This window comes from Protopterus annectens, chromosome 13.part0 (assembly GCF_019279795.1).
Source record: "Protopterus annectens isolate FY-2018-M chromosome 13.part0, PAN1.0, whole genome shotgun sequence".
NCBI classification, from domain to species: Eukaryota; Metazoa; Chordata; order Ceratodontiformes; family Protopteridae; genus Protopterus; species Protopterus annectens.
In genome coordinates, this window is record NC_056747.1 from 1,175,313,664 (window position 1) to 1,175,339,672 (window position 26,009).

At 41.9% G+C, this 26,009-nt stretch overlaps 1 protein-coding gene across 2 annotated transcripts in view; it reads right to left on the reverse strand.

Moving 5' to 3' along the window:
* ETV4 (ETS variant transcription factor 4) overlaps positions 1 to 26,009 on the reverse strand; it is a 748,952-nt gene that overhangs the window by 566,318 nt on the left and 156,625 nt on the right. The gene's annotated exons all lie outside the window — the stretch shown is intronic.

Sequence of the window (26,009 nt, forward strand, 5' to 3'; positions counted from 1 at the left end):
TGTGCCAGGAAGGACCCTACCCTCTTCCATCTTCTTCACTTTTACAAAACAAATGGGCCCCACAAATACCCTACAATCTAAATATCCACCAACAAATAAATAGAACCTACTATCAGGATATATTTTTGCCCCATCCCTGGAATAAACTACCTATGTGTATTAAACAGAGTGATGTAGTAGCTGTCTTTTAATAAGAATCTTGAGGTCTTTGGTGCAGGCTGGAGAAGTTGTTTGACCGCAACTGAGCTACAAAATATAAGTATTTTTTGATTATTTTAACAGATTACTGTTTTTATAATTTAATATATATAAAGCACTTTGTCTATTCAGAATCTTCAGAAATCTTTTTCTGTTTAAAAACTTTCATAGCTTGTTGTCTTAGGCTATTGTATAAACTGAAACATTTACTCTGTGTAATTATCTCTTGGCTAGTGGGGGCTGGTTCTTTTGTGTTCTTGTAAAAAAAGTTGTTGTTCTGGTCTTTGGTGCAGGCTGGAGAAGTTGTTTGACCGCAACTGAGCTACAAAATATAAGTATTTTTTGATTATTTTAACAGATTACTGTTTTTATAATTTAATATATATAAAGCACTTTGTCTATTCAGAATCTTCAGAAATCTTTTTCTGTTTAAAAACTTTCATAGCTTGTTGTCTTAGGCTATTGTATAAACTGAAACATTTACTCTGTGTAATTATCTCTTGGCTAGTGGGGGCTGGTTCTTTTGTGTTCTTGTAAAAAAAAAAAAGTTGTTGTTCTGGTCTTTGGTGCAGGCTGGAGAAGTTGTTTGACCGCAACTGAGCTACAAAATATAAGTATTTTTTGATTATTTTAACAGATTACTGTTTTATAATTTAATATATATAAAGCACTTTGTCTATTCAGAATCTTCAGAAATCTTTTTCTGTTTAAAAACTTTCATAGCTTGTTGTCTTAGGCTATTTTGTCCCACCCTGTTGGTGTCTTGCTCTTATACTTGGTGGCTTTGCAGTTGCCCGCCCCTACTGTGACACACCTCCCAGTCTAGTGTCATTAGCTCATTCTTCTTAATACAGAGAGAACATTTGATAAGGCCTTCTGTTCCTCCTTTTTACCTTTTCAAAAGTAAAACAAAACTTTTTTTTTCTTCTTCGCCTGAACCTTCTTGTGTTCTGACTGTCCTTCTCAAACATATTGGAAATATACAGTATATTTCAGAGCATTTGTTATAACTGTATTTGCTATAACTGATTTAAGTATTTTTTCTGGCTTTTTGAATATTTACTGCTTAGCGACTGCATCTTAGCCTGTTTATACAGCTCTGCATTCTATTTAAACTGTTTTTGTGTTGATTAACTGTTTTGCACTCTTACAAAGTTATTTGTTGCTTAATTTTACCTGTAGGCTAACACACTCAAGTGTGCTAGCCACTTAAAAGCATTTATAGCATTTACTGTCTGTTTTTTTTCCTTGTCTCTGTATAAAAAAAAAAAAAAAAAAAAAAAAATCTCTTGTTTTCCCACCTTACTGAACTAGAGTAGTCCAGTTTCAGAGTTGCTGATCCCTGGGCTTTGTTTTTAGTTCCTGTTACTGATCCGTTGCCTTATTAGGAAGGAGGGAAGTTTCTTTGCTTACCAGTGGGAGTGGGAAGCACTGAGCGCCTTTTGTCCGAATTGGTGAAGTTTCAGCCAGAAACTAGTAGTCTATTGGTCGTTTGGGCCAATTCCTAGCTCCTTTCAGCCCCTGCTATAAAACACGCTAAACACGTGTTTTCCAGCTTGTACCAACTCTGCACAGATCCTCGTGGTGGCCTGCAGAGTGATCCAAGCAGCAGAGAGCTAAAAGAGTGACTTTCTACCAGATATAAGTATTTTTGTGGCTTTCCCACTGTTATTAAGCTAGCGACTGCATTTCGCCTGTTTTACTGCTACTTTAAGTGATTTCTGCATTTTACACTGTTTATTGCACTTTAAGTTACTAATTGTTGCAAATTGTTTCTGTAGGCTACACACTAAAGTGCGCTAGCCGATTTACAGCATTTATAGCATTTACTGTCTGTTTTTCCTTATCTCTGTAATAAAACAAAAAATCTCTTGTTTTCCCACTTTACTGAACTAGAGTAGTCCAGTTTCAGAGTTGCTGATCCCTGGGCTTTGTTTTTAGTTCCTGTTACTGATCCATTGCCTTATTAGGAAGGAGGGAAGTTTCTTTGCTTACCAGTGGGAGTGGGAAGCACTGAGCGCCTTTTGTCCGATTTGGTGAAGTTTCAGCCAGAAACTAGTAGTCCATTGGTCGTTTTGGGCCAATTCCTAGCTCCCTCCAGCCCGCTGCTATAAAACACGCTAAACTGTACTGCTGATCTAACCAGCATATCCTATAACTGAAAAGTTCATCTCTACTTGATTCCCAAGTAGACTATTCTCTATCTGTAAAGCCTAGCACTTACTCCTACAGTACTTGCACCTTGATAAAGCACTCTTATTATAGATAGTACCCCACCAGCCCAAAACCCACTTCCCGAGTCCTTTGAAAGTTCTTTATCTACTACTTCTAGTATGTCGAGGATCAGTTGCTAGTGTCCTCTCCAGCTCAACTGGTGAACCTGGGAATATTGAGGCAATGTTACAATTGCCTCATGTACACAGACAATCCTCTCCTTCTCCCACAAAACACAAATACATGCGAGAGATGCAACTATACGGCCAAACTGGAGGCTGAGCTCTCTCAACATAGGACTGGCAAGACCAGACAGGAGGAGAAGGCAACCACACACAATACATACCCAGTCACACATGGTACCATCACAACTTCAAATCATACACATACTCACACAAAGACATACTCGGAGGCTCTGGTCAAAAATTTACCAAAACAGCAGAGGCCACCAAAGCAGACACCCAAACAACTACCACCTCACGACCCAACACATGCAACACATAGACCACACAGTCAGAGTGTCAAACAGTCACAGCCCTTAAGGCCAAACAAAATGCCAGACACACTTGTCATTGGTGATTCCATAGTCAGACACACTGACGTCCCGCTCACCAGACTGAGTAAGGAGAAGGTCACAGTAAGCTGCCTGTCGGGCACTAGAATCCGTCACATAACGCAAGCACTCAGGTCTCTCAACAGCAGGTACAAGTACGACTCAGTCATTGTCCACGCTGGTGTCAACGACCTGAGACGTACCTCCTTGGACTACATGAAAAGGGACGTCGAGGAGCTCTCTGATTATGTAGCCCAGGCAGGTATGACCCTGACCTTGAGCAGTATCCTACCTTCACCTAGAATGATGCCACAATACAGTGATAAGATGATCAGCTTTAATAATTGGCTTAAATTCTGGTGTCATTCAAAGGGGATCCAATGTCTGTCTGCCTGGGATGACATGCTGGACAAGCCACGCTGCTTCGCAAGGGACGGCTTGCACCTGTCACCCCTGGGCTTCCGGATATTGGCAAAGGCTCTTGCCACCCCCATAGTGCCTTTTTAGGCAAGGCTCAAATTCTAAACCTACCACCCTAGATCACCAAAAGGAAAAAACTAAGGGTAATGCTGCTCAATGCCAGAAGTCTCAATCTCAAGATGCACGCTCGAGGCCCTTCTCAATATGGAGAACATCGATGTCTGTGCTGTGACAGAAACCTGGTTCAAGGCTCCTGAGAGCACCCCAGCACTAACAGGTTTCACCTCATATCATACGTTCCGCCCCAAAATCCGGACAACACCAAGAAAGGAGGGGGTGTCCATATTCATAAAGGACACCCACACCTCAAGGTTGGTGGCAACGCACGATGCATCGGAGACCATCCAGGTGCAATTAACCATAGGCAAGACTGCTCTGCAATTTGTAGCATGTTACAGGCCACCCTCTCAAACTCAGGAACCTCACATGGCCTTCCTGAAAACATTGGGGGATAAATGTATCTCCAAACACCATCATACTAGGTGACTTCAACTACCCTAATATAGACTGGGAACACTACTCAAGCCCGAACACTCTAACCCAAAGATTCCTGGAGTTCATAAACTCAAATGCCATGGAACAACTAGTCACCATCCCCACAAGAGGTGAAAACATACTTGATCTCATCATCACGAACATGGGATCAAAATGTTCAACACCGAAGTATACCCCTCACTGGTGAGATCAGATCATAAACTAATCTCGCTGGAGGTCCTCATCCCGCCCCACCTGAAACAAAAAGACCACAGTGAAAAACTTCTCAAAAGCCGATTTCACACTTCTAAAAACTAGTGTGGTCTCCTTTAAGGCCCCTGAGCCAGTGGTAAACATTACTCAAACCGCTGAATCACTTACAAATGCCTTCTACCAGCACCTACAGGACTGCATGGATCAGGCAATCCCAAACAAAACTAAGACTCTCTGTACCAAAGGCAAGCGTCCAGTCTGGTGGACCCCAGCCATAAACAAGCTCTACAACAAAAGGAGGAAGCTACTACAAGATAGAGCAAAATCCTTGAAAGGTAAGACACCTTTGATCATTATAAGTAAAAAACTAAGAGCTCTCATAAAATCATCCAAGGCAAATTTTGAGAGAAAAATCGCCAAGGACTCTAAAGACAATCATAAGGCCTTCTTTAGCTATGTTAGAAACCTAGGAGGAAACTCCCAGATATGCTCAGAATTAGTTCAAAATGATGTGAAATTTACTGAACCTACACACATTGCTAACATACTGGCTGACAGGTTCAGTGCAAACTTCTCCCCTCCCCCAAAAGGAGAGATATCTATTCCAGAGGATTGTAGCCCCCAAACATCTCCAACGCCCAGGTGAGAACTGCCCTCACTAAGGCAAAAACACAGCATCCATGGGACCGGATGGTGTCCCCGGCTGTGTGCTTCATGAACTCAATGAGGAATTAAACCCACAGTTAGGACAGCTGTTTAATCTTAGCCTCACCTCAGGATACGTACCCAAGGAGTGGCGCTTGGCGTCTGTGGTCCCACTTCATAAGGGCGGTGCCTCCACAGACCCTGGAAATTACCGCCCCATTAGCTTGACAAGCCTTATCTGCAAAGCCATGGAGAGGATCATAATGGAACTCATAAATAAAGACATAGGAAACTTGCAGACTTTGGATCCAACCCAGTTTGGCTTTGTCAAAGGCAGATCCTGCCTCTTAAACTTGGTTGACTTTTTCGAGACAGTCACCAAGGCCATTGATGAGGAAAGGCAGTCCATACAGCCTACCTCGACCTGGCAAAGGCCTTCAACACAATACCCCACTCAGGTATCATCGAAAAACTCATCAGCTTGAATGTAAACCCATACATCACAAGATGGGTTGCAAACTGGCTAAGCGACAGAACCCACAGGGTCAGAGTTGCTGGAGCCATGTCAGACTCAAAGCCTGTCACAAGTGGTGTCCCACAGGGCTCAGTCCTGGGTCCACTCTTGTTCGGCATCTACTTTTTGAAGTACAAGCAAACACAGGAGGGTTATGGCTGACAAAGTTTGCAGATGACTGCAAACTGGGCCATAGTCGAAAACACATCTGACACAGATATCCTCCAGAAGGGCCTCATAGAAACGGATAACTGGTGCCAGAGCCATGGCCTGAAGTTAAACGCCAAAAATGCATAGTCATACCCTTCGGGAAAAACAAGGTTACCCCTAGCTACCATATAGGTGACAATCCACTGAGCACAGAAAAGTCATCAGGGATCTGGGGACCCAAGTTGACAGTAGTCTTCGCTTGACACTCATGTTGCTAAAGTAGTTAGGAAAACCTTCTATATCGCCCACCTGATCATGAAGGGATTCACATCTAGATCAAGGGAGGTCATCGTCCCCGTGTACTCATCACTCATTAGACCTATGATTGAGTACAATGCCCGTTCGAATGTATCTGACCAGACACCTGATGCAGCTTGAAAGGCCCCAAAAGTTCCTCACCAAAAGGATAAAGGGTCTCAAAAATATGTCTTATGCTGCCCGACTGAAAGAACTCCAGCTTTATTCAGTCTCATACCGCTTGCTCAGAGGTGACCTGTGCCTGACATATAAGGCCATGTCAAACCCAGATTTGATGAATATGCTTCACCTCAAAAAATCTAGATCCCTCAGAACCACAAGGGCGGGAGACTTAAACCTTCACACGGTTATAAATAGAATGTGCTGGAGGGACAGATTCATCACCCAGAGACTCCCTATGCTGTGGAACAAAATCCCGGTACATGTGAGGCAGAGCACCTCGCTGGCCTTGTTCAAGAGGAATCTTGACCAATGGATGGGAGATCGCAGATATACCCCAGGGATTACTTCAGTGTCACTGCTTGACAGAGGCACAGAAAAATGATAGGCATAGTTTTTATTCAAACTAAAGGGGTGGCGAAAGCCACATAACTATGGGCTAGGCTTATAAATGCCCTTGGGCAGATAGCCTAGTATGAACCTATGAACCTATGAACCTATGATAGGAATCATTGCTTCTAGATCCTGAGAAAGTTGACACCATAGGCTTTTTAGATACCATTGTAGTTTCCTTATATGCAGTCTTGCATATGGAATTAGAAGAATTAGAAGAATACAGGAGGCCATGAACCCCAAGACTTGTAGTATTTGCCTTGCAGATAGCAGGGTTTTTGTGGCCACTACTGTTTGAAGTAGGTAGTCAAATATATTTGTTTCTCTGGCATGAGGAAAGCCATCTGGGAAGTTGTATTCAAGCTTGCTCCCAGAAATATAATTTGTTGCCAGGGTACCAGGTGTGACTTCTTTTCATTGATGGTGTACCCCAGACAAGCACCCTTTGTGCAAAGGCCAGATGATTCAAAAGTATGTCCTGGCTTTCTGCTTGAATTAGACAATCATCCAGGTATGGGTATATTTGAATATTTCTTTGCCTGCAAAATGCAATGACTGGAGCTAGGCACTTTGTGAAAACCCTGGGCACAGTAGATAAGCCAAAGGGCAGTGCAGAGAACTGATAGTGCTTGTAGCCTGTTTTGAAGCGTAGGTATCTTCTGCAAGATTCCCTGATTTGGATGTGCAGGTATGCTTCCTTTAAATCTAGTGTTGCCAACCAGGCATCTTTGCCTAGCATAGGAAGCAACTGGTTTAGTCAGCATCTTGAATTTTGGAATCTCCAAAAAGGTGCTTAGCGTAGACAGGTCCAGGATAGGATGCCATTAATTGTCTTTTCTGGGTACCAGGAAAATTCTGGAGTAGAAACCTTGTCCCTTTTCCTCTTCTGGTACCAACTGAATAGCCCCTATGCTTAGGAGAGAAAGTACTTGCTTCTGGGCCTCTGCCCACTGATTTGGAGGTAGATCTGGCCACCCGCTTGGTGTTGGTAATGTGTGGAAGTGAAATCTGTATCCCAGGGACACTATATTTAAAGCCCATTTGTCCTGGGTAATGAGTTCTCAGTTCTTTGCATGAAGAGCAATCTTTCCCTCCAAAGGGGCAGTCAGTTGAGAAGTGCATGGAAGTTTTAAAAAGAAGTCATTGAGAGAGTTTACCATAGGGGGAGTTTTATTACTCCCAGATTTGGAAGTGGAGGTCCCCCACTGCTTAGTCCTGTGTGTACCCTGGGACTGGAGCCTGGGTGCTCTGATGGATCTGGGTTTGGACTGAGAAGGTCTAGAAGAGATAGGAAATGACCAATTCTTGGAAGACCAATGCCTACTAATCCTTGGAGGCTGTACTTGTAAGAAATCTTTAACAGTTTGCATAGATTTAGCTTTTTCCTCTATCTTTTTAAGAACCTCTTCTGCCTTGTTGCCAAACAGGCAGTCCTGACTTAAGTGAGCATCCAGTAATTTTGTTTTAACATGATCTGGCAAGGATTGCTCCTTAAGCCAAGCATGCCTTCTAAGTACAGACCCAGTTACAGCAGCCCTGCAAGATGCCTCTAGTGAATCAAAACCACATTGCAAAGTATGTTTTCCAACTTGTTCAGCTGAATGCAGTAAATCCTGTAAATCCTTATTTTCAGCACAATCAGGAATCAACATAATTTTCTGTTTAAGCAATGCAATAATATGCTGCTGATACTTTTAACATATGAAACTGGCAGTTTAAGGCCTTAATGGCCAAAGTTGCAGTAGTGTATACCTTCTTGCCCCATCTATCCAGCGCCCTGGAGTCTCTATCAGAGGGGGTAGGATTTTTTGCAGTAGTAGCTTCAATGCCCTTGGGTCCCTGTGAAATGGTCTCAGGATCTGCAGTAGGATTTTTGAAAAGGAACTTGTGAGAGTCAGGGATCCTGTAATATCTATCAGGTTTTCTGGGAGCAGGGGGTAAAGAGTCAGGGGCCAAGCTAGATTCCGAAAAGGCATCATCAACAATGTCTAGTACAGGAGGTATGGCTAAAGGCCTGTGCTGGGGCAGGATTAAGAAATCCCTAAGCCTCTTTTTAGAATCAGAGAAATCCTGACTTTCCCAACGGAAATGCTCCCTGAGGATATGCAAGGTTTCACCAAAAGAGAAATCCTCTGGGGGTATGCAAAGGGAATAGTGTCCTCTGCATCAGAATCCTCACAGGTAGATAAGGGTAAATCCTGGTCATCATAGGAAACAGAAAATTCAGAATCCTGGTCAGAAGTATCATAAGCAAACTCAGTCCTAGGTCTCTTAGAGGGGGAAGGTTGGCTTCCCGTGATTAAAGTAATAAGGTCTTCAGCCATTCTTATAATTTGTTTTTTAGGCATAGAGGCCTGGCCATGTGGTCTGGGTGTCAGTTTTCTAGGCATGGTTCAAGTTTTAGGCCTTGAAGAAGAAGATTGCGTCAGTTTAATGCACAAGTCAGTAGGCCTGAATACACCCTCAGAAGCTGGTGCCTGCACAGTGGCTCCGGACCCATCCAAGGTAAAGACATCCGCAGGTTCCACAGTTGAAGCATCTCGTGGCATATCAGACTCCGAATGGGTCTCAGTAGAGGCCTGCAAATCTGAAGTAGCGGGTATCAGGGGCTGCGAAAATACCTCACTGAGGACCAGGGAACTGGTGACTGGCTTAGGTGAAGTGTCATCGGCAGCGTTGGACCTCGGCTGCCTGTCTCTGTCTTTATCTTTGTGTTTTTTTGGAATGTCGGTAGTTGGATGGCTTACCGAAGGCATATTGAGATAATTAAACAGAGCACCAAATTTATGACAGATAGTTCATGTTTTAAATAAGGCACACAACTGACAGCGAGGTACGTCGTGGTCAGGGCCTTGGCAAGGAATACAGTACAAATGAAAATCTTTATGAGGTATTTGTTTTCCACAAGAAATGTAATTATTTACTTTTACTGACATGGTTTAGAGCAAGAAAAAGTATCCCCAATGAGTTACTTAGCTTTTAGTTGAAGACTTTGGTTCTGAAACTTGAAAACGAAAATTTCAGGAGTCAGCCGACTGGCACTTGCGAACTGCTTCTGCTTCAGGCACCGCATGGCAAGAAAGACTGATGTAATGGCATCAGCTGCATGTTTTATACCCCTGATGACCTGACGTCACAGAAGAAGAGAAAGAAGAGACAGCAACCGATGCAGAACCCAAGACTTTGTTAATCAGGTTGACTGTGGGCTACTGCAAGCAGATAACCCAAATGTGATGACTGCAACAGTGAAACACAAAGAACATCTGCAACAGTGACCAAGCTCATATTTCTACAACACAACTGTACTATATTCTTCATGTAGATCTTTGTTACAGTCATAATATTAGGGACAATTCTGAAAGCTGACTATGTGTGAGTGAAACACACCCTTCAAAATGGTAGAGGCAAATCTTGCTTTTGCCTTAGGGATCACATCTGGCCATTAATGATTCCAGAAGAAGATGGACAGAGAGCTACGTAGTTGCCCCTATAATGCCCTGGACACTAATCCATTTAAGAAATGCTATGGTTGCTGCTGTGGCTCTTGTTAAACTGTGTCTGACATTTCCCTGTAAGGTCCTTCCATCAGCTTTGTTGTTGTTGTGTTTTTTGGCTATACCCGGTTAGGGGTCACCACAGCGGAACTCCAGTCCACTAATGACTGGCAGTAGATTATTACATGCCAAGTTGCCAGCCCTGATGCACAACCTTCAATGAAGGTATGCCCATTCATGCATGTCTCCACACAGAAGACGCTCTAGCTGAGAATTGAACAGGACAACTTCTTACTGTGAGGCGACAACGCTACCGCAGCACCACCACCGCAGATTTAATGGAAGTAAATGCAGTGTGACATCCAGTTTGAGCTAGTTTGTTATGCCACCATTAGCCCTTGTTTATTTTCTGCAAAGGATTCAAACAATTTCTCTGATCTTCTGATGGCTTTAATTCTATCTAGGTAATATCTATGTACACCTGAAGAGTGCAAATTCCTTTCCCTTTTACTTTGGGGTCCTGAGAAAAAAATACAGGGAATGGGACCATTTTTTTCTGGGCTACTGCTGTAATAATATTTGGCATGAAAGACATTTGTACATAGGGTGGTCACCGTATGTTTATGGAACATCAAATATGGATATGCCTTTTTTTCACTCCAAAGCATAGAGTTCTGAGACTTTCCTACCCGAGGCAATGACAAATGCAGTTTTCCATGTCAGAAATTGTAAGGGTTAACAGCAATTGACTCAAAGGGAGGAGAGGTTATTTTTCCCTCATACAAAGCTCAAGTCTTATGCTGGGGCCTGGCTTCTTTTGGAAAGCTTGATGAGGACAATGCCCTTAAGGAATTGTTTAATTGGTCTGGCTTTCAATGAGAAATCCAAGGGTGGATACGCAGAAATGGTTGAAAAGTAGATTTATAGAAGCATAAGCTAAGCCATTGGAAAACTGCTCAGATAGATACTGGAGAACCACTGGCACATCCACATGATTTGGTTGCTGTTTCCTTCTTTGGCACCTAAAGGCAATCTTTTTCACTTAAATAGTTATGATTTTATTGTCCTTGGTCTTTCAGCTTCCCCTTGTAATTTTTGACACATCCTGAGAGTAAAAGTACCCAAAAGAGTAACAATGGCATATCTTCTAAGGCTGGGGTCTCAAACACATAGCCCACAAAGTAGTTTTCTGCAGCCCACAACTACTTGCTTTGGTATCCAGTTGTCATTTTTTTTAATGCAGTATGTTTTGTGTTCTGTTCTAACAATGAATGCCTAACACATTGGAGATGTGATTGGAGGTTGCAGTCAGGTTATTTTTTTTATGATCCCCTTCCAATTGCATCTCTTATTAGGCACGTTTGGTCGGTTGAATTGTCTGTCCGTACAGAAGTGGAGCTGCTAGGAAGGGATCTTTGCTGAACATCCGTTCATGCCTGTCAAAAGTCATTGAAAAACAACCCAAACAGAGTGAGCTGTTTTTAAGGAGTGATTCTGAGGTAATTCTTTTATTTTATTGCATGAGTTGTTTTCAAGGAGCCAAAGTGGTACATACATACTATTGACAGAGATCTGCATTTGGCACGCTAGTGAAAGGGGAGCATTACTGCAAGCATAACTCTGCACTGTCTGGATTTTTGGCTCATATTTCCGACCTGTTTCTCATTAAATGTGTGGTTTTCTGGTTCTTGGGCATATCTGAACATAGCGCTGAGGGGATCAGTGGGGAAATATGTCATTTTAGAGCCTGTGCATACATAGACATACTGATGACAGACATGTAGGTGAAGTGTTTCATTTTGGTGCTTGTGCATGCTTGGACAAACTGCTGAAGTGATTGCTGGGCAAAATAATTTATTTTGTGTAATTTTAGTAGTGCTTGTGCATACTTAGGCATACTGATGAAGGGATCACTTGAGGAAATGTTTCTTTTGGAGTCAGTGAAGTGCCTGTGCACACATTGGAAGACTACTGAAGGGTTTGTTGGGGTAACTTCATTTGGTGTTAGGGATGTGCTTGTGCATAAATGAACAGACTACCGAAGGAGCCATGGGGTGGAGGAAATGTTTAATTTTGGTGCTTGGATCTATTGCTGAAGGGATCAGTATTGGAAGTGATTCATTTTGGTGCTTGTGCATACTTGGACACACCGCTGAAAGTATCGTGGGCATGTTCCATTTGGATGTTTGTGCATACTTGGACACACCGCTGAAAGTATTGTGGGCATGTTCCATTTGGGTGTTTGTGCATACTTGGACACACCACTGAAAGTATCGTGGGCATGTTCCATTTGGGTGTTTGTGCATACTTGGACACACCACTGAAAGTATCATGGGCATGTTCCATTTGGGTGTTTGTGCATACTTGGACACACCGCTGAAAGTATCGTGGGCATGTTCCATTTGGGTGTTTGTGTTTACTTGGACACACCACTGAAAGTATCGTGGGCATGTTCCATTTGGGTGTTTGTGTTTACTTGGACACACCACTGAAAGTATCGTGGGCATGTTCCATTTGGGTGTTTGTGTTTACTTGGACACACCACTGAAAGTATCGTGGGCATGTTCCATTTGGGTGTTTGTGCATACTTGGACACACTGCTGAAAGTATCGTGGGCATGTTTCATTTGGGTGTTTGTGCATACTTGGACACACTGCTAAAAGTATCATGGGCATGTTCCATTTGGGTGTTTGTGCATATTTGGACACACCGCTGAAAGTATCGTGGGCATGTTCCATTTGGGTGTTTGTGTTTACTTGGACACACTGCTGAAAGTATCGTGGGCATGTTCCATTTGGGTGTTTGTGCATACTTGGACACACTGCTAAAAGTATCATGGGCATGTTCCATTTGGGTGTTTGTGCTTACTTGGACACACTGCTGAAAGTATCGTGGGCATGTTCCATTTGGGTGTTTGTGCATACTTGGACACACTGCTGAAAGTATCATGGGCATGTTCCATTTGGGTGTTTGTGCATACTTGGACACACTGCTGAAGGGATCACTTGGGGAAATGTTTCATTTTAGTGTTTGTGCATACTTGGACAAACTGCTGATGGGATCACTTGGGGGAATGTTTCATTTTGGTGTTTGTGCATTTTAACAAAAAGTTTAGTTTGTGGATAACTTGAACTTGCAGCCCACCAAAAAACACTTGGTGCTACTGGCGGCCCTCATGCTCATTTGAGTTTTAGACTCCTGTTCTAAGGTGTTTTAGTGTGAACAGACTGAGGTATGCTATGTACTCCCTGCATTTTGTGAGAAGGATCACATGTTGTGGGAACAGCACAGGTTTCTACCTTGCCATCTGAAGAACGTGGAACAACTAGTGTTGTCTGAACCAGAAGGGTGAAATTAGCATAATTTCTGGCCTCTTCTCCTCCAGGTTTTGAACTAATCTTGCACATCCCACCTGTTCATGCAGTGCAGGAAGTCTCTCCATCTGGCATCCACTTGTGTGCATTTGCTGAGGTTATGTGCAAGTGACATGCAAAGGAGTTCTCCTACACTGTTATGCAAGGTGCTTTCGGGGGCTTGATGGATTTAGTGCCTACTTCCAGACCTGTGTGACAGTCTGCAGAGGTAATAGGAGGGGGGGGGGTATATGCTCATGTTTATGTACCACATAACTGTGGTATTATCTGTCGTGACATTCAGTGGCTCAGATTTGCAGACTGTTTTGAAAGTTATGAGGGCTTGAATAACACTTCTTTGATGTCTATGTAGTTTCTCACCAGTGGCACTCCAGGTAACCTGTACTTTAAAGCGCAATGTGCAGGCACTTCTGACTATGTCCAAAATGTAATTGGTCAAGGACTGATTGGGGTTCATTTATCCAAAAGGCATGGCCTAATTTTTTTTTTGCAGCTGCGCCATTTCAGTTCCCTGTTTACTCAGGGCAGTTTTGGTATGGAGCACTGCAAAAACTGACATTGGTGGTTCAAAGTATTCTTTAGAAAACACTTCCTCATGTGCAATCCAGCCAGAGGAACCAGAAAGGTGGATACCATGTGGTCTACAATGCTCAGGAGCCATCTGGCCATTATTCTGACTTTTCTGACATGCCCTGGAAGTATGCAGTTAGGGAGTCTGCCTTTTCATGTGGTAGATAAGCTTTGTCTGTACTGCTGTCCAGTAGTACTCCCAAGAAGACTTGCCAAGCACAAACTGCACTTCTGCTTTGTGAATAATAAGAGCAGTTTGTTGAGAAAATCCAAGGTATAAGTGCACCTCCATCTAGGTCTGTGTATGTACTAGGCAGTCATCCAAGCATTGTAAATATGGATACCCTTGGTCCTGCAGTTTCCTATCATGGAGGTCAGTCATAACAGCAGTTAAACTAAAGTGCAAGGAGGCAAATTGGAAGTGATAGCCCCCCACAACAAGCTTCAGATACTATCGGTTGCCCTTGAAATTGGGGTCATATCTCATTTCTAGTGTCAATGGGAGAGCCTGAGGGCCAAAGAGTGGCAGTACAGGGCCCTCAGTTTTAGCATCTTAAACACTGCAATCTTTAGAACCTTGTTTAGTCTTGACAAATCTAATATAGAATTCCAGGATCCATCCTTTTTGGGTACGAGGAACAACCTTGAATAGAACACTTGTCTTTTGTCCAAATGGGACAGGTTCCACAATCCCATGGTTTAACATCTCTGCTACGAGTTTGGCTAATGTGGTGTTCTTGTTTTTTTTTTTTTGTTTTTTTTTTTGAAACTGCAGGCAGACCTCTTTTGTGGTCTGACCAGAAGATAAGCTCATACCCTCTGGAAAGAATTTTAGAACTTACTGGTACTGGTCTGTGTTTATTTTTGACCGATGCTGGAAATCAACTGGCCTCCTATGCACAGTGCGGTATAAGGTAGGAATGGGTGGTACAGGGGGCACCCATGTCTCTCTCTGTCTTCTTGCTAAAATGTTTGTCTTCTATGTGCACTTCTTATCCTTTGGCTGTTTATCTCTGTCCTGCCTGTAACAGTAATGGCTCTTTTTGGAGAGGGTAGTTTCTGCAGCATTTTGGAACAAGGTAGTTTCTCCTTCGTCATCCAGCAAGGAGTCTGAAGAGTAATTCTCTGCATCCACAGCATCATATTCAGATATTAAGGCATGCCTTCCCAGCAGTTCTCAAGGTAATGTTCTGCACACCCTCTTGTAGTTGCGAGTGGACATGGTTCTGGCATTCTAAAGTGTGGGTTTGGATATTAAAAGCCTTAAATGGCTGGGGTTTCTAAAGTATATACTTTTCTCTCAAATATTTCAAGCAATCATCTTTCCCTGTTGCTTGCTCCATTCGGGAACCAGTCTTGCTCCTATAGCAGACTCCAAGGACACAGTACCTGGACTACTATAGGATTTTTGTAAAAAAATAATTGTGAGGATCATGCATTCTATAAAACTGGCCAGGCCTCTTGGAGGTGGAGGTTGGGAGTCTGGCTATAGTAAAGTAGCTTCAAAGACATCCAAAAGGTCTTTTTGGACTGGAACAATATCTACTGGATTGGAATATCCTAATCCCAGTCAAGGTATCTAATTCTGGGGAGCAAAGGCCTCAACAGATTATATGTGGAAATGTTCCCTCATGACATCAAGGGTATACCCAAATGGCAAATCCTCTGGGGGGGGGGGGGGGGTCAGAGGCCACAGTAGCCTCACTGAGTGTCTCTCTCATAGGCAAGGGTATAAGAAAAATTTAGTCCAGTTTGTCCTCCTCAGAGTCAGACTAGTCTTAGCCTTCCAAAGGAAGACTCCCCCCCCCCCCGTCCTTCTGGATGGAGAGACTGCTGACAAGAGGGCTCTTCCCAGTCATGCTGCAGGCTACTCAAGAATTGAAGGAGAGTCTGAGCAAATTTAGCCTACTCCTTGGAGGGAGACTGGCTCAACTGACTCTCCAAGAGGCAGCTGTTTAGGCTTGGCTGAGGGTCAAACCTCAGTTATCTAGGTCTTTCAAGGTGAGATGGCCACTGGGGATTTGGGAAAACAAAGAAAGACTTCACAGGTTCTGACGTCCTTTTTTAATATATATATATATATATATATATATATATATATATATATATATATATATATATGGGTTCCATACACTAGATCGAATTTTCACTCATTTGAAATAGTGCATGGAATGCTCACTGCAGCAAAAGTGCACTTAATTCAAAGTGCACTTACGCGAAGTTCATTACAACGAACGGGTGTTGTACTGAACTTCCGTGCAGTATTCATGGACCTTAGGGTTAGGGCATGGGTCATAGTAGGGCTATCCCCATACCATGACCCATGCCCTAACCCTAAGGTCAGTGACGACTGCAGCGCAGTGAAGGACATAGCAATGTTATCCACTATGGTGCGATAGTCACGAACCTTAGGGTTAGGGTAAGGGGATAGCTTTACTAACTATCCCCTTACCCTAACCCATGCCCTAACCCTAAGGTCCGTGACTATCGCACCATAGTGGAAGACACAGTTTGTTTTTTATGTCCTTCACTGTGCTGCAGTGTTTTTGGTGAAGTGCACTTACGCAAAAGTTCACTTTCGTTAAAGTGAACTTTTGCTGAAGTGAGGCTTCCTATTACAAGTTCGAAGTAGTGAACTTTTGTTCTTGTAATAGGAATCCATATATATATATATATATATATATATATATATATATATATATATAATTATAAAATTAAGAAACATCTTTATTGAATTATCAATTATGACATAGGCATAGATCATACATTTATATAAATAAAAACAAATTATATTGACTTATTTTCAGTTGAAAACGTTATAAATCACATATAATCTTCTATACAAGTCATTGTCAATTGAGCAATACATGGCTCATTCAGTTCCTGCCTTCCTTTAAACCTCATTGCTCCTTCAAAACATTATTCTGCATGTATTGTTCCCACAGTTCCCATTTTTCTACGTAATTTACCCTTTCCTAAGGGTTCTCCTTCCAGTTCTTTTATCTGTGTTACTATTTTCACTACCTCTAGTACTTTTGCTTTAGACTTTGATTTCCATTTTCTAGTAATCGCTTTGATGGCAGAGTATCACAGCTCAAAAAAAAAACATTTCCTTAGTTACACCAGTTTGCTCATCCAGTGTTTCTGATGGACTAGTTGAAGGGAATTTATAAAGTCTGCCAAAACATTAAACTCCCAAAAATATGTTACCAATTATCTCTTTCTTCCCCATCATACCTCTAAACATTTGCAGTTTACCTGAGGAAAAATTCTTTGGAGTCTGCTTGGGGTATGAAAACACTTTTAAGCAAAAATCCTAAATCTTCCAGACTTTTTCGCATATTTGGGAGGTGTACATATATCCTCCCATTGTTTCTTTGTGAATTGCTTATCCAGTCTCTCTTCCCAATCATTTCTAACCTCCTCTAATTTATTCCTATAGTTATTGTACAATATTTTATATGCCGTACTAATTATCCAATTTTTAACAGCATCTTCTATTTTAGATTCTACCAAAAACTCTACCAGTGATGGTTTTTCACTTTGGATACCACCACCCCTATCTCTTCGCCAATACTCAGATATCAACCCTTGACAGGGAAGGTAATCTCTAGCCGGCAGTCCAAATATATTCTTCGCCTCTTATAGGTTCATAGGTGTTTACTAGGCTAATGACCACAAGGGCCTTTTTAAGCCTAGCCATGCATCCCAAATCTCTGACAAGTTCTGATACCCTTGATAAGTGTAAGCATGGGCCTGGGAGATGAACCATTTACAGGCTGCCTGTGTCCATTAGAGATGCAGGTGCCAAACCAGGGATGAATTTCCTGTTCTCCATCCAATTGTCCAAGTTACACTTGAATTGGGTTAGGGAGGAACTGTGCTTCACATAGACGGTGAGCCTGTTGTATTCTATAAGTGGCCTGATGAGGGCTGTGTACAGACAAATGCTAACTTCTTTGGGCCTAAATGACGTGTCTTTGGCTATTAGTTTGGTCAAATAGGATTTCCTCACTACTGCTGTGGCATGGTGGTCAAAGGTTAGGGAGTTGTCCACAAAGATGCCAAGATCTCTGATGTGTGAATCAGTCTGAAGAGGGATGCCATCTGTATTCTAGGTGGCAGAAAAGTTACATTTGCCAAATATCAATACTGAACTTTTTTTTGCATTTAATTTGACGCCATTATCTTTATGCCACTGATTCTTATGGTTTGTACAGATGCTCTAACGAGGCAAAAAATAGGCCTCATATATACAGAGAAAAAAATAAAATGCAGCACAAATGAAGTGCATGACCGTTTGGTCAATACTGACTTATTTCTGTGCCTTATGGGACCATTCTATTACCTTTTCCACAGATGCCGACTTCTTGTGGACAAATGTATCCTCAACAATAACCATGGGGAATCTGTCCCTCCATTCTTTCACAATTAAATGGTGTCCTGAAGGAGGTACCCAGCTGACATCAGACAGTCTGGTTTCTGGTTTGGTGGAATGTGCTAGGACACCAAAGGCAGGGAATCACCACAGCCTCAGTTGTAATAGGGCTGTTGTAGTGTCTCCATGGAGATCATGTCATCAGACATAAGATGCCTCAGATGAGCTACCTAAGCTTGAGGAACTCCTCTGACTTCTCCCATTTTTTATTTTTTGAAAGGGCATTCATTTTGCCCTTCCAAGTGGCGAACTAGCCAAGGAAGTCCACAAGTCTGATCAGGTATGCCTGAAGACCCTTCTCTTGATATTCTTCATATCAAAGCCCTGACAAATCTGACAATTAGCAAAGATGTCCTCTAGATATAGGCAGCATGTGTGTTGGTTGTGGTAATTTTGTGAGGAATTTTGAAAATGCCTGTTAGTTTTTTTCTTGAAGAGACATGCTCAACACCTTCATGTACAGCTCTCAATCCCCAGTGGTTTGTTAAAGTACAAACTTTAAAAGGAAAACTACATTACAAATTTGTGACACCAAAGGCAGAAAAGATTCCCCAAGCTGGTGCTTTGCTTTTCCACCTCTTGTAGTGCCAAACCTAAACCAATGTCGAGCTGCAATACACTCTCTTGATGGTAATCGTCAAAGTGTTAAGAAAGAACTAAAGATAATATAGGTGGATGGCACCTGTATACCAGATATGTGGCTGTGTTCCAGGTAAGGTGACATCACCCCGGATATGGAGGGAGGGTGGTCAACTCTGAAAGTCAGGCTAGACATCTGTCTCAGCCTATGGCAGAAATCCTTAATGTTGCGACTGCAACAGTAATCCTTACAGAGAACATAGACCCTTCATGCCAATGGAGGAGGAGGAGGAGGAGTGTGGAGGTACGTCACACAATCCTAACCGAAAGCAGTTGATGTGTTGCTAGTTAGTTGGTGTTGGTAGAGAAGATGTGCAGCAAACATTAGCGAATGCACGTGACTGTCCATGTGTTCCCATGATATCACCATGTGCAGTACAAACAAGCAGAAAAAGTCTGTCCTGGAACTAGCTGAAGCTGTCTTCCCCAGTGAGTGTCCAAAATGTGTGGAGATGTGGTACCTGTACTTAACTAGAGTTGATGACAGGGCCCAGGGCCTCACAGAAGGGGAAAACTCAATGAAATGCAGAGGAGAAGGTAATGGACAAGAAATCTTTCGCCAATATTAACAGTTCTTCAGATCTCAGGAATTGTATAAAAATGCAGACTATGAAAAAAAATCCTTCAAGAAGTGACAAAGACAGCAAAGGAAGCAGCTTATGGACACCCACACATGTTACTAGATGCAGAGGTGCTGCTTGACATGGCAGCAGCATATTTTTTTGGAAAAGTGTAGTTTCTACAGCTCCATGTTTATTTCCTCTGTCCCCAAGTCTTTAGAAATTTGATAAAAAGTTGTTTTGGGATTTTACTCTTTTTTTTTTTTTTTTTTTTTTTTTTAAATCATCTTTACATGACCAGTGTTCAGTGGTAAAACAGGTGCATACTTGCCTTTGTTACGAAAGGCTGTGGGTTCTAGTCCTATACTAGGTAGATGGATTGCTGACACTGCAGTGCAGTATAAGGGGGAATGCTGCACTCCTGAGTCTGTTGCCCTTTGGAGGAGATGTTAAACCAAGGCCCCATCTGCTTGAGTTGGTGGTAGCTTAGGTCGATTTAAAAGACCCGACAGCAGCTATCAAAAAGAGTTAGGGAAGTTTCCTAATGCCCTGGCCAAATTTTCCATAGTAGTAGTATAAATGCCACCTCGGGTCTCCCCTGAATAGAGACTACTAGCCTAACGGGACTAACCTGCTCAACAAAGGATAAGTAAATAAATCTCTAGTACGTGTGACAGTAAAAAGATGACTGACACCATCCACAGTTCTGGAACAGTAGGGAGCCTGAAGTAAAATGAACTAATATACTGCACCCCCCCCCCCCCGAGGAGAGGGAAGATGAAAAACATTTTAGAGGATTTTAAATGTCATGCATAAGTAAACAAAGTAAATGAAAGAAATTTGTTCTCAAAGAAACTGTAACAGCAAGATTTTAGAAAATATAAAGGACATTTCTTTAAACAGGGCCTAATGGAACATGCCTGTGAACACAGATCATGCGTTTTCTAAGCACACGAGGTATACATATGATGGGTAAATAAAGTCAGAATTTGATTACTTAGGGTCTGTAGTGGAAAATTAGAGAGACGGGTATAGCACATGCACCAGACAATCAATATCTGCCACTGCGTAATATTTTATAATGTCCTGTTGTCTATACTAGCAGAATAATACATCCCCAGCACTAGCAGGCATTTTTCACTGTTCTGGGCTGTAGCTATCATCGGGGGATGTGTGACTCATATGGAAAAAAAGCAAATAAAGCATCAATCCCACCCCCACCTCCATGTATGAAGGCTGCAATTTCTTCTTGAAAACTGATGCCAAAGATTGCTGCTTGTTTCTGCTTGCATTCAGATCAAGTGTGCAGTTATATAGTTTTATATTTTATCCACTAACAGTTTACTATGGAGAGAGAACTTTTAGTAAATAAAATACAGTGCCCCTGCTTTCATATTTGACCATCAGTTTCAAAATACTAAAAAATCATTTACTTTAAGACATATAACTTGGCTAACATTCACTTTATGAAATACCTAGAACCGATGGCTTGTTCTGAACCATGTTGTAAGTACCAACCCCAAATTCCAAACTAGTTTGCTCCTTGTACTTTTCTTCCTGAGCAATGACCATGTACTAGCACAGAGATAACCTATATTACAAAGGAAGTGTTTGATCGTCAGGGAGCCCTTCACCATACTACCTACTGAAAGGTACTTTAAATCCCCCTACCACACCCCTTTGGGCATGGTATCAGCTTTCCATACACATGTATAGACATAGCCAAACAATGCACACACACACACACACACACACACACACACACACACACACACACACACACATGCACACACACACACATACACACACACACATACACACACACACATACACACACACACACTCACGGACACAGACACACGGACACATGGACACACATGGACACACACGCACATACGCACACACATATGCACACACACACGGACACACGCACACGCACGGACACACATGCACACACACATGCACACACACACACACACACACACACACACACACACACACACGCACGCACACACACACACACACACACACACACACACACGCACACACACACGCACGCGCACACACGCGCACACACATGCACACACATGCACACGCATGCACAATTCCATAACTTCAGTAAGACGTCTGGTATAGAATAGGCTACTTTCCAGGTTCATTCCCATACCTTAACTGCACGCTCAGTTGTACAAAGCTTTGCAGTGGGGCTAAAGTCAGTAGCCTTAGGAAGTTCCTTTCTCATACTCTTTAACAACACTGAAAACAGTAATGGAAAGTAAGCTTAGACTAAGAGATATTGACACAGCAAGTTACAAGGAGATTAGTGAACAAACCAAGAACTCTAGATGGTTAATAGCACTGCAAGTGACCCTTCAGCATTTGACAAGTGTATTAAAAGCAAGCACTTCCAGCATTTTTCGCTGCACAAGCCATTACACCGAAAGCAAGGCAGGCTGAATCAGTGACCTGCATGCAGCTAACAGACAAAGCATTTTTCTGTTTGGAACAGATTCATTGATTTTACTAAGTAAACAGAGTTTGCATAATGAGTCTTTAAAGTGTAGATGTGTCCAAGGGGGCTCTCTCACTTCAGGCACACAGCACTTCATTCACTGCTTGCAAGCCAGAAATCACTGAAAATGGAAGGTTTCCTGTTCTTAATAGCCTGGCTGGGCTATCAGATTACAACAAACTCATTCATAAAAAAAACATTTGAGGACCAACCTCCAACTCCCTCCATCTCCACCCCCCCCCCCATTTAAAGAGTAGACTAGAGAGGAAATGGCTAAGTCATATGATCAAACAAGTCTGCCTGTAGTGAGTGCATCCAGTCAAAAACAAGAAAAAGAAGCGTTAAAGATGCAGTTAACCGCATGTCTACAGAAACAGATGTTCTGCATTGTGTTTCAATTTACGCGAGAAATCCTGATACACCCCCTGTCTTTAATATTATGCGTCTTCTCTAAACTAGTCTGCAATGTAACTGCAGTCTCATAAACCATGGGAATGTCTTTCTCATTGTACAAGTGTCTCTTACCCTCCAAATCATCTCTAAGCCTGCTGTATCTGGCACCTAACAGAAAAGCTGCCACCCCCATGCACTTTAAAGCAGAAATTTAAGGCATTCTGTAACACGAAATAAAACTAATAAAAAGATAAACTCTGATGTGTAAACAATGTAGTTTCATTTACAGTTTTATAAATGCAGTTCAGGGGCTGAGGATGTGTCTCTTTCTGAGAATTTGCGCTAATGCTTCCTTATTTTGCATAAATAAAATGGGCAATTACTCTCATTTTATTAAAATAAGTTTAAAACGCATGCTTATCAACATATCCAATTTCAGTTAGTTTTCTACCAAAAATGGGATTACTCAAATTCAGACTGTGTTCTAAGAAGTCCTGCTCATTAGCTGCACAAGAATAAAGTAATTCTGGGAACAAGAACTCCAACGCCACAAAGAATGTGTCACAGTTAAACTTGGCTTGTCGGGGAAAATGCCAGGAAGGGAATTTCCAGAACATCTGCTGTTATGCCTTAGCTGAACCTTAACAAATGGAAAGTTAGCCAGCATATAAAGGTTACATACTTACTGTAACAGCAAGTCAGGATTGGCAGTTTCATTTTCATCAACTTCAGGATTAAGGTTAACGAGATTTATGAGACAGCTCGCATTCTAAATCTTTCCCAGGATATGTGTGCTCTTTTGCCATAATGCTTTATGAATAAGGGCCCTTCGAGAACTTTGTAAGCTTGTGCTAAGGTGGAGAAAGGAATAGGTATGGAAAGATATAACCCAAGTCCATGCAGACGGTATGCCCTGGTTCCACCAAGACAAGGCAGGAGGACAGAGGGATGATATGGTGATGAAAAATGGAGCGGTCAAACCAGATTTACTGCTGTGGTAAAGAAGTAACTTTCATAAGCGAGAATGGAAGTTCAGGCTTCATCAACTCTAGGTGAGAGTCTCAAGCTTAATGTCTCATGGTGGCTTATCTAGGAATCATACCCCTAACAACTGCAAATAAGAAAGAGGACCTCATTCAGAGAGCATATCCATGTCAAACATATTGGAGTTGTGTGAAACATTGTCTACATAACCGACAGTTAAAGAGTATCACAGGCTACATTGTTGGGAACTAGAGAGAAATGACCACAATTAGGAAATTAATTTTGGGAAAGCTGAACAGACTAAATATAATCTGCAGATGATCTTGAAAGAAATACATAGCCTGTAGAGTTAAAGGGTGAAATACAAGCTATATCAAAGGTCCTCCATAAACAAGCAGAACAGTGTGTACAAGATAATTACAACTCTAGAAATAAATGAAACTCTATAAAAGGTAGACACAACAGGCTTCAGGCAATACTGTTAAATGGAGTAGTCTGGTAGGAACAAGGACAGCCAAATCTCTTACGAGGAGAAAGAAGTGAGAATGTGCAAGTCTTCTCATTTTGTGACATTTTGAATTATTTAGCCATAACTACCAAGAAGAAAGTTGTAGTGTAGCGTAAAATTCACTTTTGATTAATGACCTGGAATCAAATGGTTACAAGGGTTGACAAATGAAGGGTCATAAATGGGTTTACATGGTGTCCTGAAGCAATATTCAACATGGAAAGTATAGCTGAATCTGTAATACCTGCTATCACAAATCTTATTTTGTGAACTGGTGCCGGTCAGAACTACATCCAACATCTGCCAGGCAGTAGCTCTTGTACTAATATGCCAAAGTGGGACTATGAAAATGAGGTGCACATGCACTTACCTATACCTGAGTATATGGAAATAAGGTATACATGCACTTACCTGTACCTGAGTATATGGAAATGAGGTATACATGCACTTACCTACACCTGAGTATATGGAAATGAGGTATACATGCACTTACCTACACCTGAGTATATGGAAATGAGGTATACATGCACTTACATGTACCTGAGTATATGGAAATGAGGTATACATGCACTTACCTGTGCCTGAGTATACTGACACAGGGCACGAGGATAATATGTCTGAAATGAAATTAAACTCGAAATGCCCGTGGCAAGGTAGAAGCAGCCATGGCTAAAATCTTTAGGAAGGCTAAAAAAAAATACAAAGTAAATGGCTGAAGAGTATCTGACATAATAACCTGGTCAAGAGCAAAAGCTGTAATTGAATGGACATGGAAGTGTAGAAAGTCCCCAAGTGGAGACTTCAGTTAGTATATGGCAAACTTTCTGTAGGCAAAAATTCAGCTATCCTTAAAAAGGTAAAACCAAAAAAGATTGGTCATAAAGAGGAAGAAAACATTTACAGAATAATTAAGAGGTAGACAGAGAAGGATGTCCAAGCTAGTAAAACGAAACAATAGGATAGTGACATGTAAGCCAGTCAATGGGAACCTGAATAAGATGGCAATAAAGGGAACCTGAACAAGATAGCGACATGTAAGCCAATTGACGGGAACCTGAATCAAATAGTGATATGTAAGCCAATCGACGGGAACCTGATTAAGATAGCAATATGTAAGCCATTTGACGGGAAAGGTACTAAATATGGATAATTCCTCTAAGTTGGTCTGAGCAGAAAACTTGCCTAAAAATGGTTTGGAGGTTAAAAAAATTATGGTTGAAAGGGAGATGGGGCAATCTATAACAATAGGAAGAGAGTGTTATGCCAGGAGTTGTAGGAAAAATGAAGGTTGTGTGACCTTGTGCTAGAGATATACTGCTGTACTCTGGGGGGAGGGTGGAGATGACAAAATGCTGAAAGATAGAAAACTAAAATGTTTTGTTTGTAACCAGAAACTACTTTTAAGACTGGACACAATGAATTACGGACATCTGCCTGGATTAAGATGGGTCAGAATAAGCTGTTAGGAAAACCAAAAGAACCACAGTCTGAAATAAAGATCTTTGGTATGGACTAATGAAGCAATGTGAGCAGTCTTAGCATGAATATGATGGTGGCAGAGAGTTAGCATGAATATGATGGCGGCAGAATGTTAACATGAATATGACGGTGGTAGAGTGTTAGCATGAATATAATGGTGGCAAAATGCTAGCATGCATATGACGGTGGTAGAGTGTTAGCATGAATATGATGGTGGCAGAGTGTTAGCATGAATACAATGGTGGTAGAATACATACAAGGATGAAACTCCAATTGTTTAACTACCAAGATAAATGAAGAGTCCTGTAAAGGGGACTAGAGCAGGATGTTAACCCAAACACACTGCCTGTGGGGGATACAATCCATTTTCAAAGGATTTGAGACTTAAAGACCTTTATACAGGAATAAAAGCAGAATGTAAAAGACATTATAGAAGGATAAAGGTCAGGTCTATAATGTGAGGGGAAACTCGATTCCTCTGAGGTAGTAAGGAATGAATGCACAAATATATTGATAGTTACCTGTAGCACTGACAATCCTCTGACCTTTCATACAGTCAGGGTCACACATGCAAGGGGATTACTGTTCCACTCTGCTGGAACAAAGCCAATTCTCAGGCTATGGTTAAAGAGAATGCCAAGTAGGTCTGCTAGGTCCTGTTTTAGATAGTTTAATAAGCAACCTGGGATGTTATCCGGTCCCATTGAGGCCATGTTTTTGGCCTTAGAGAATGCAGATATAATCTGA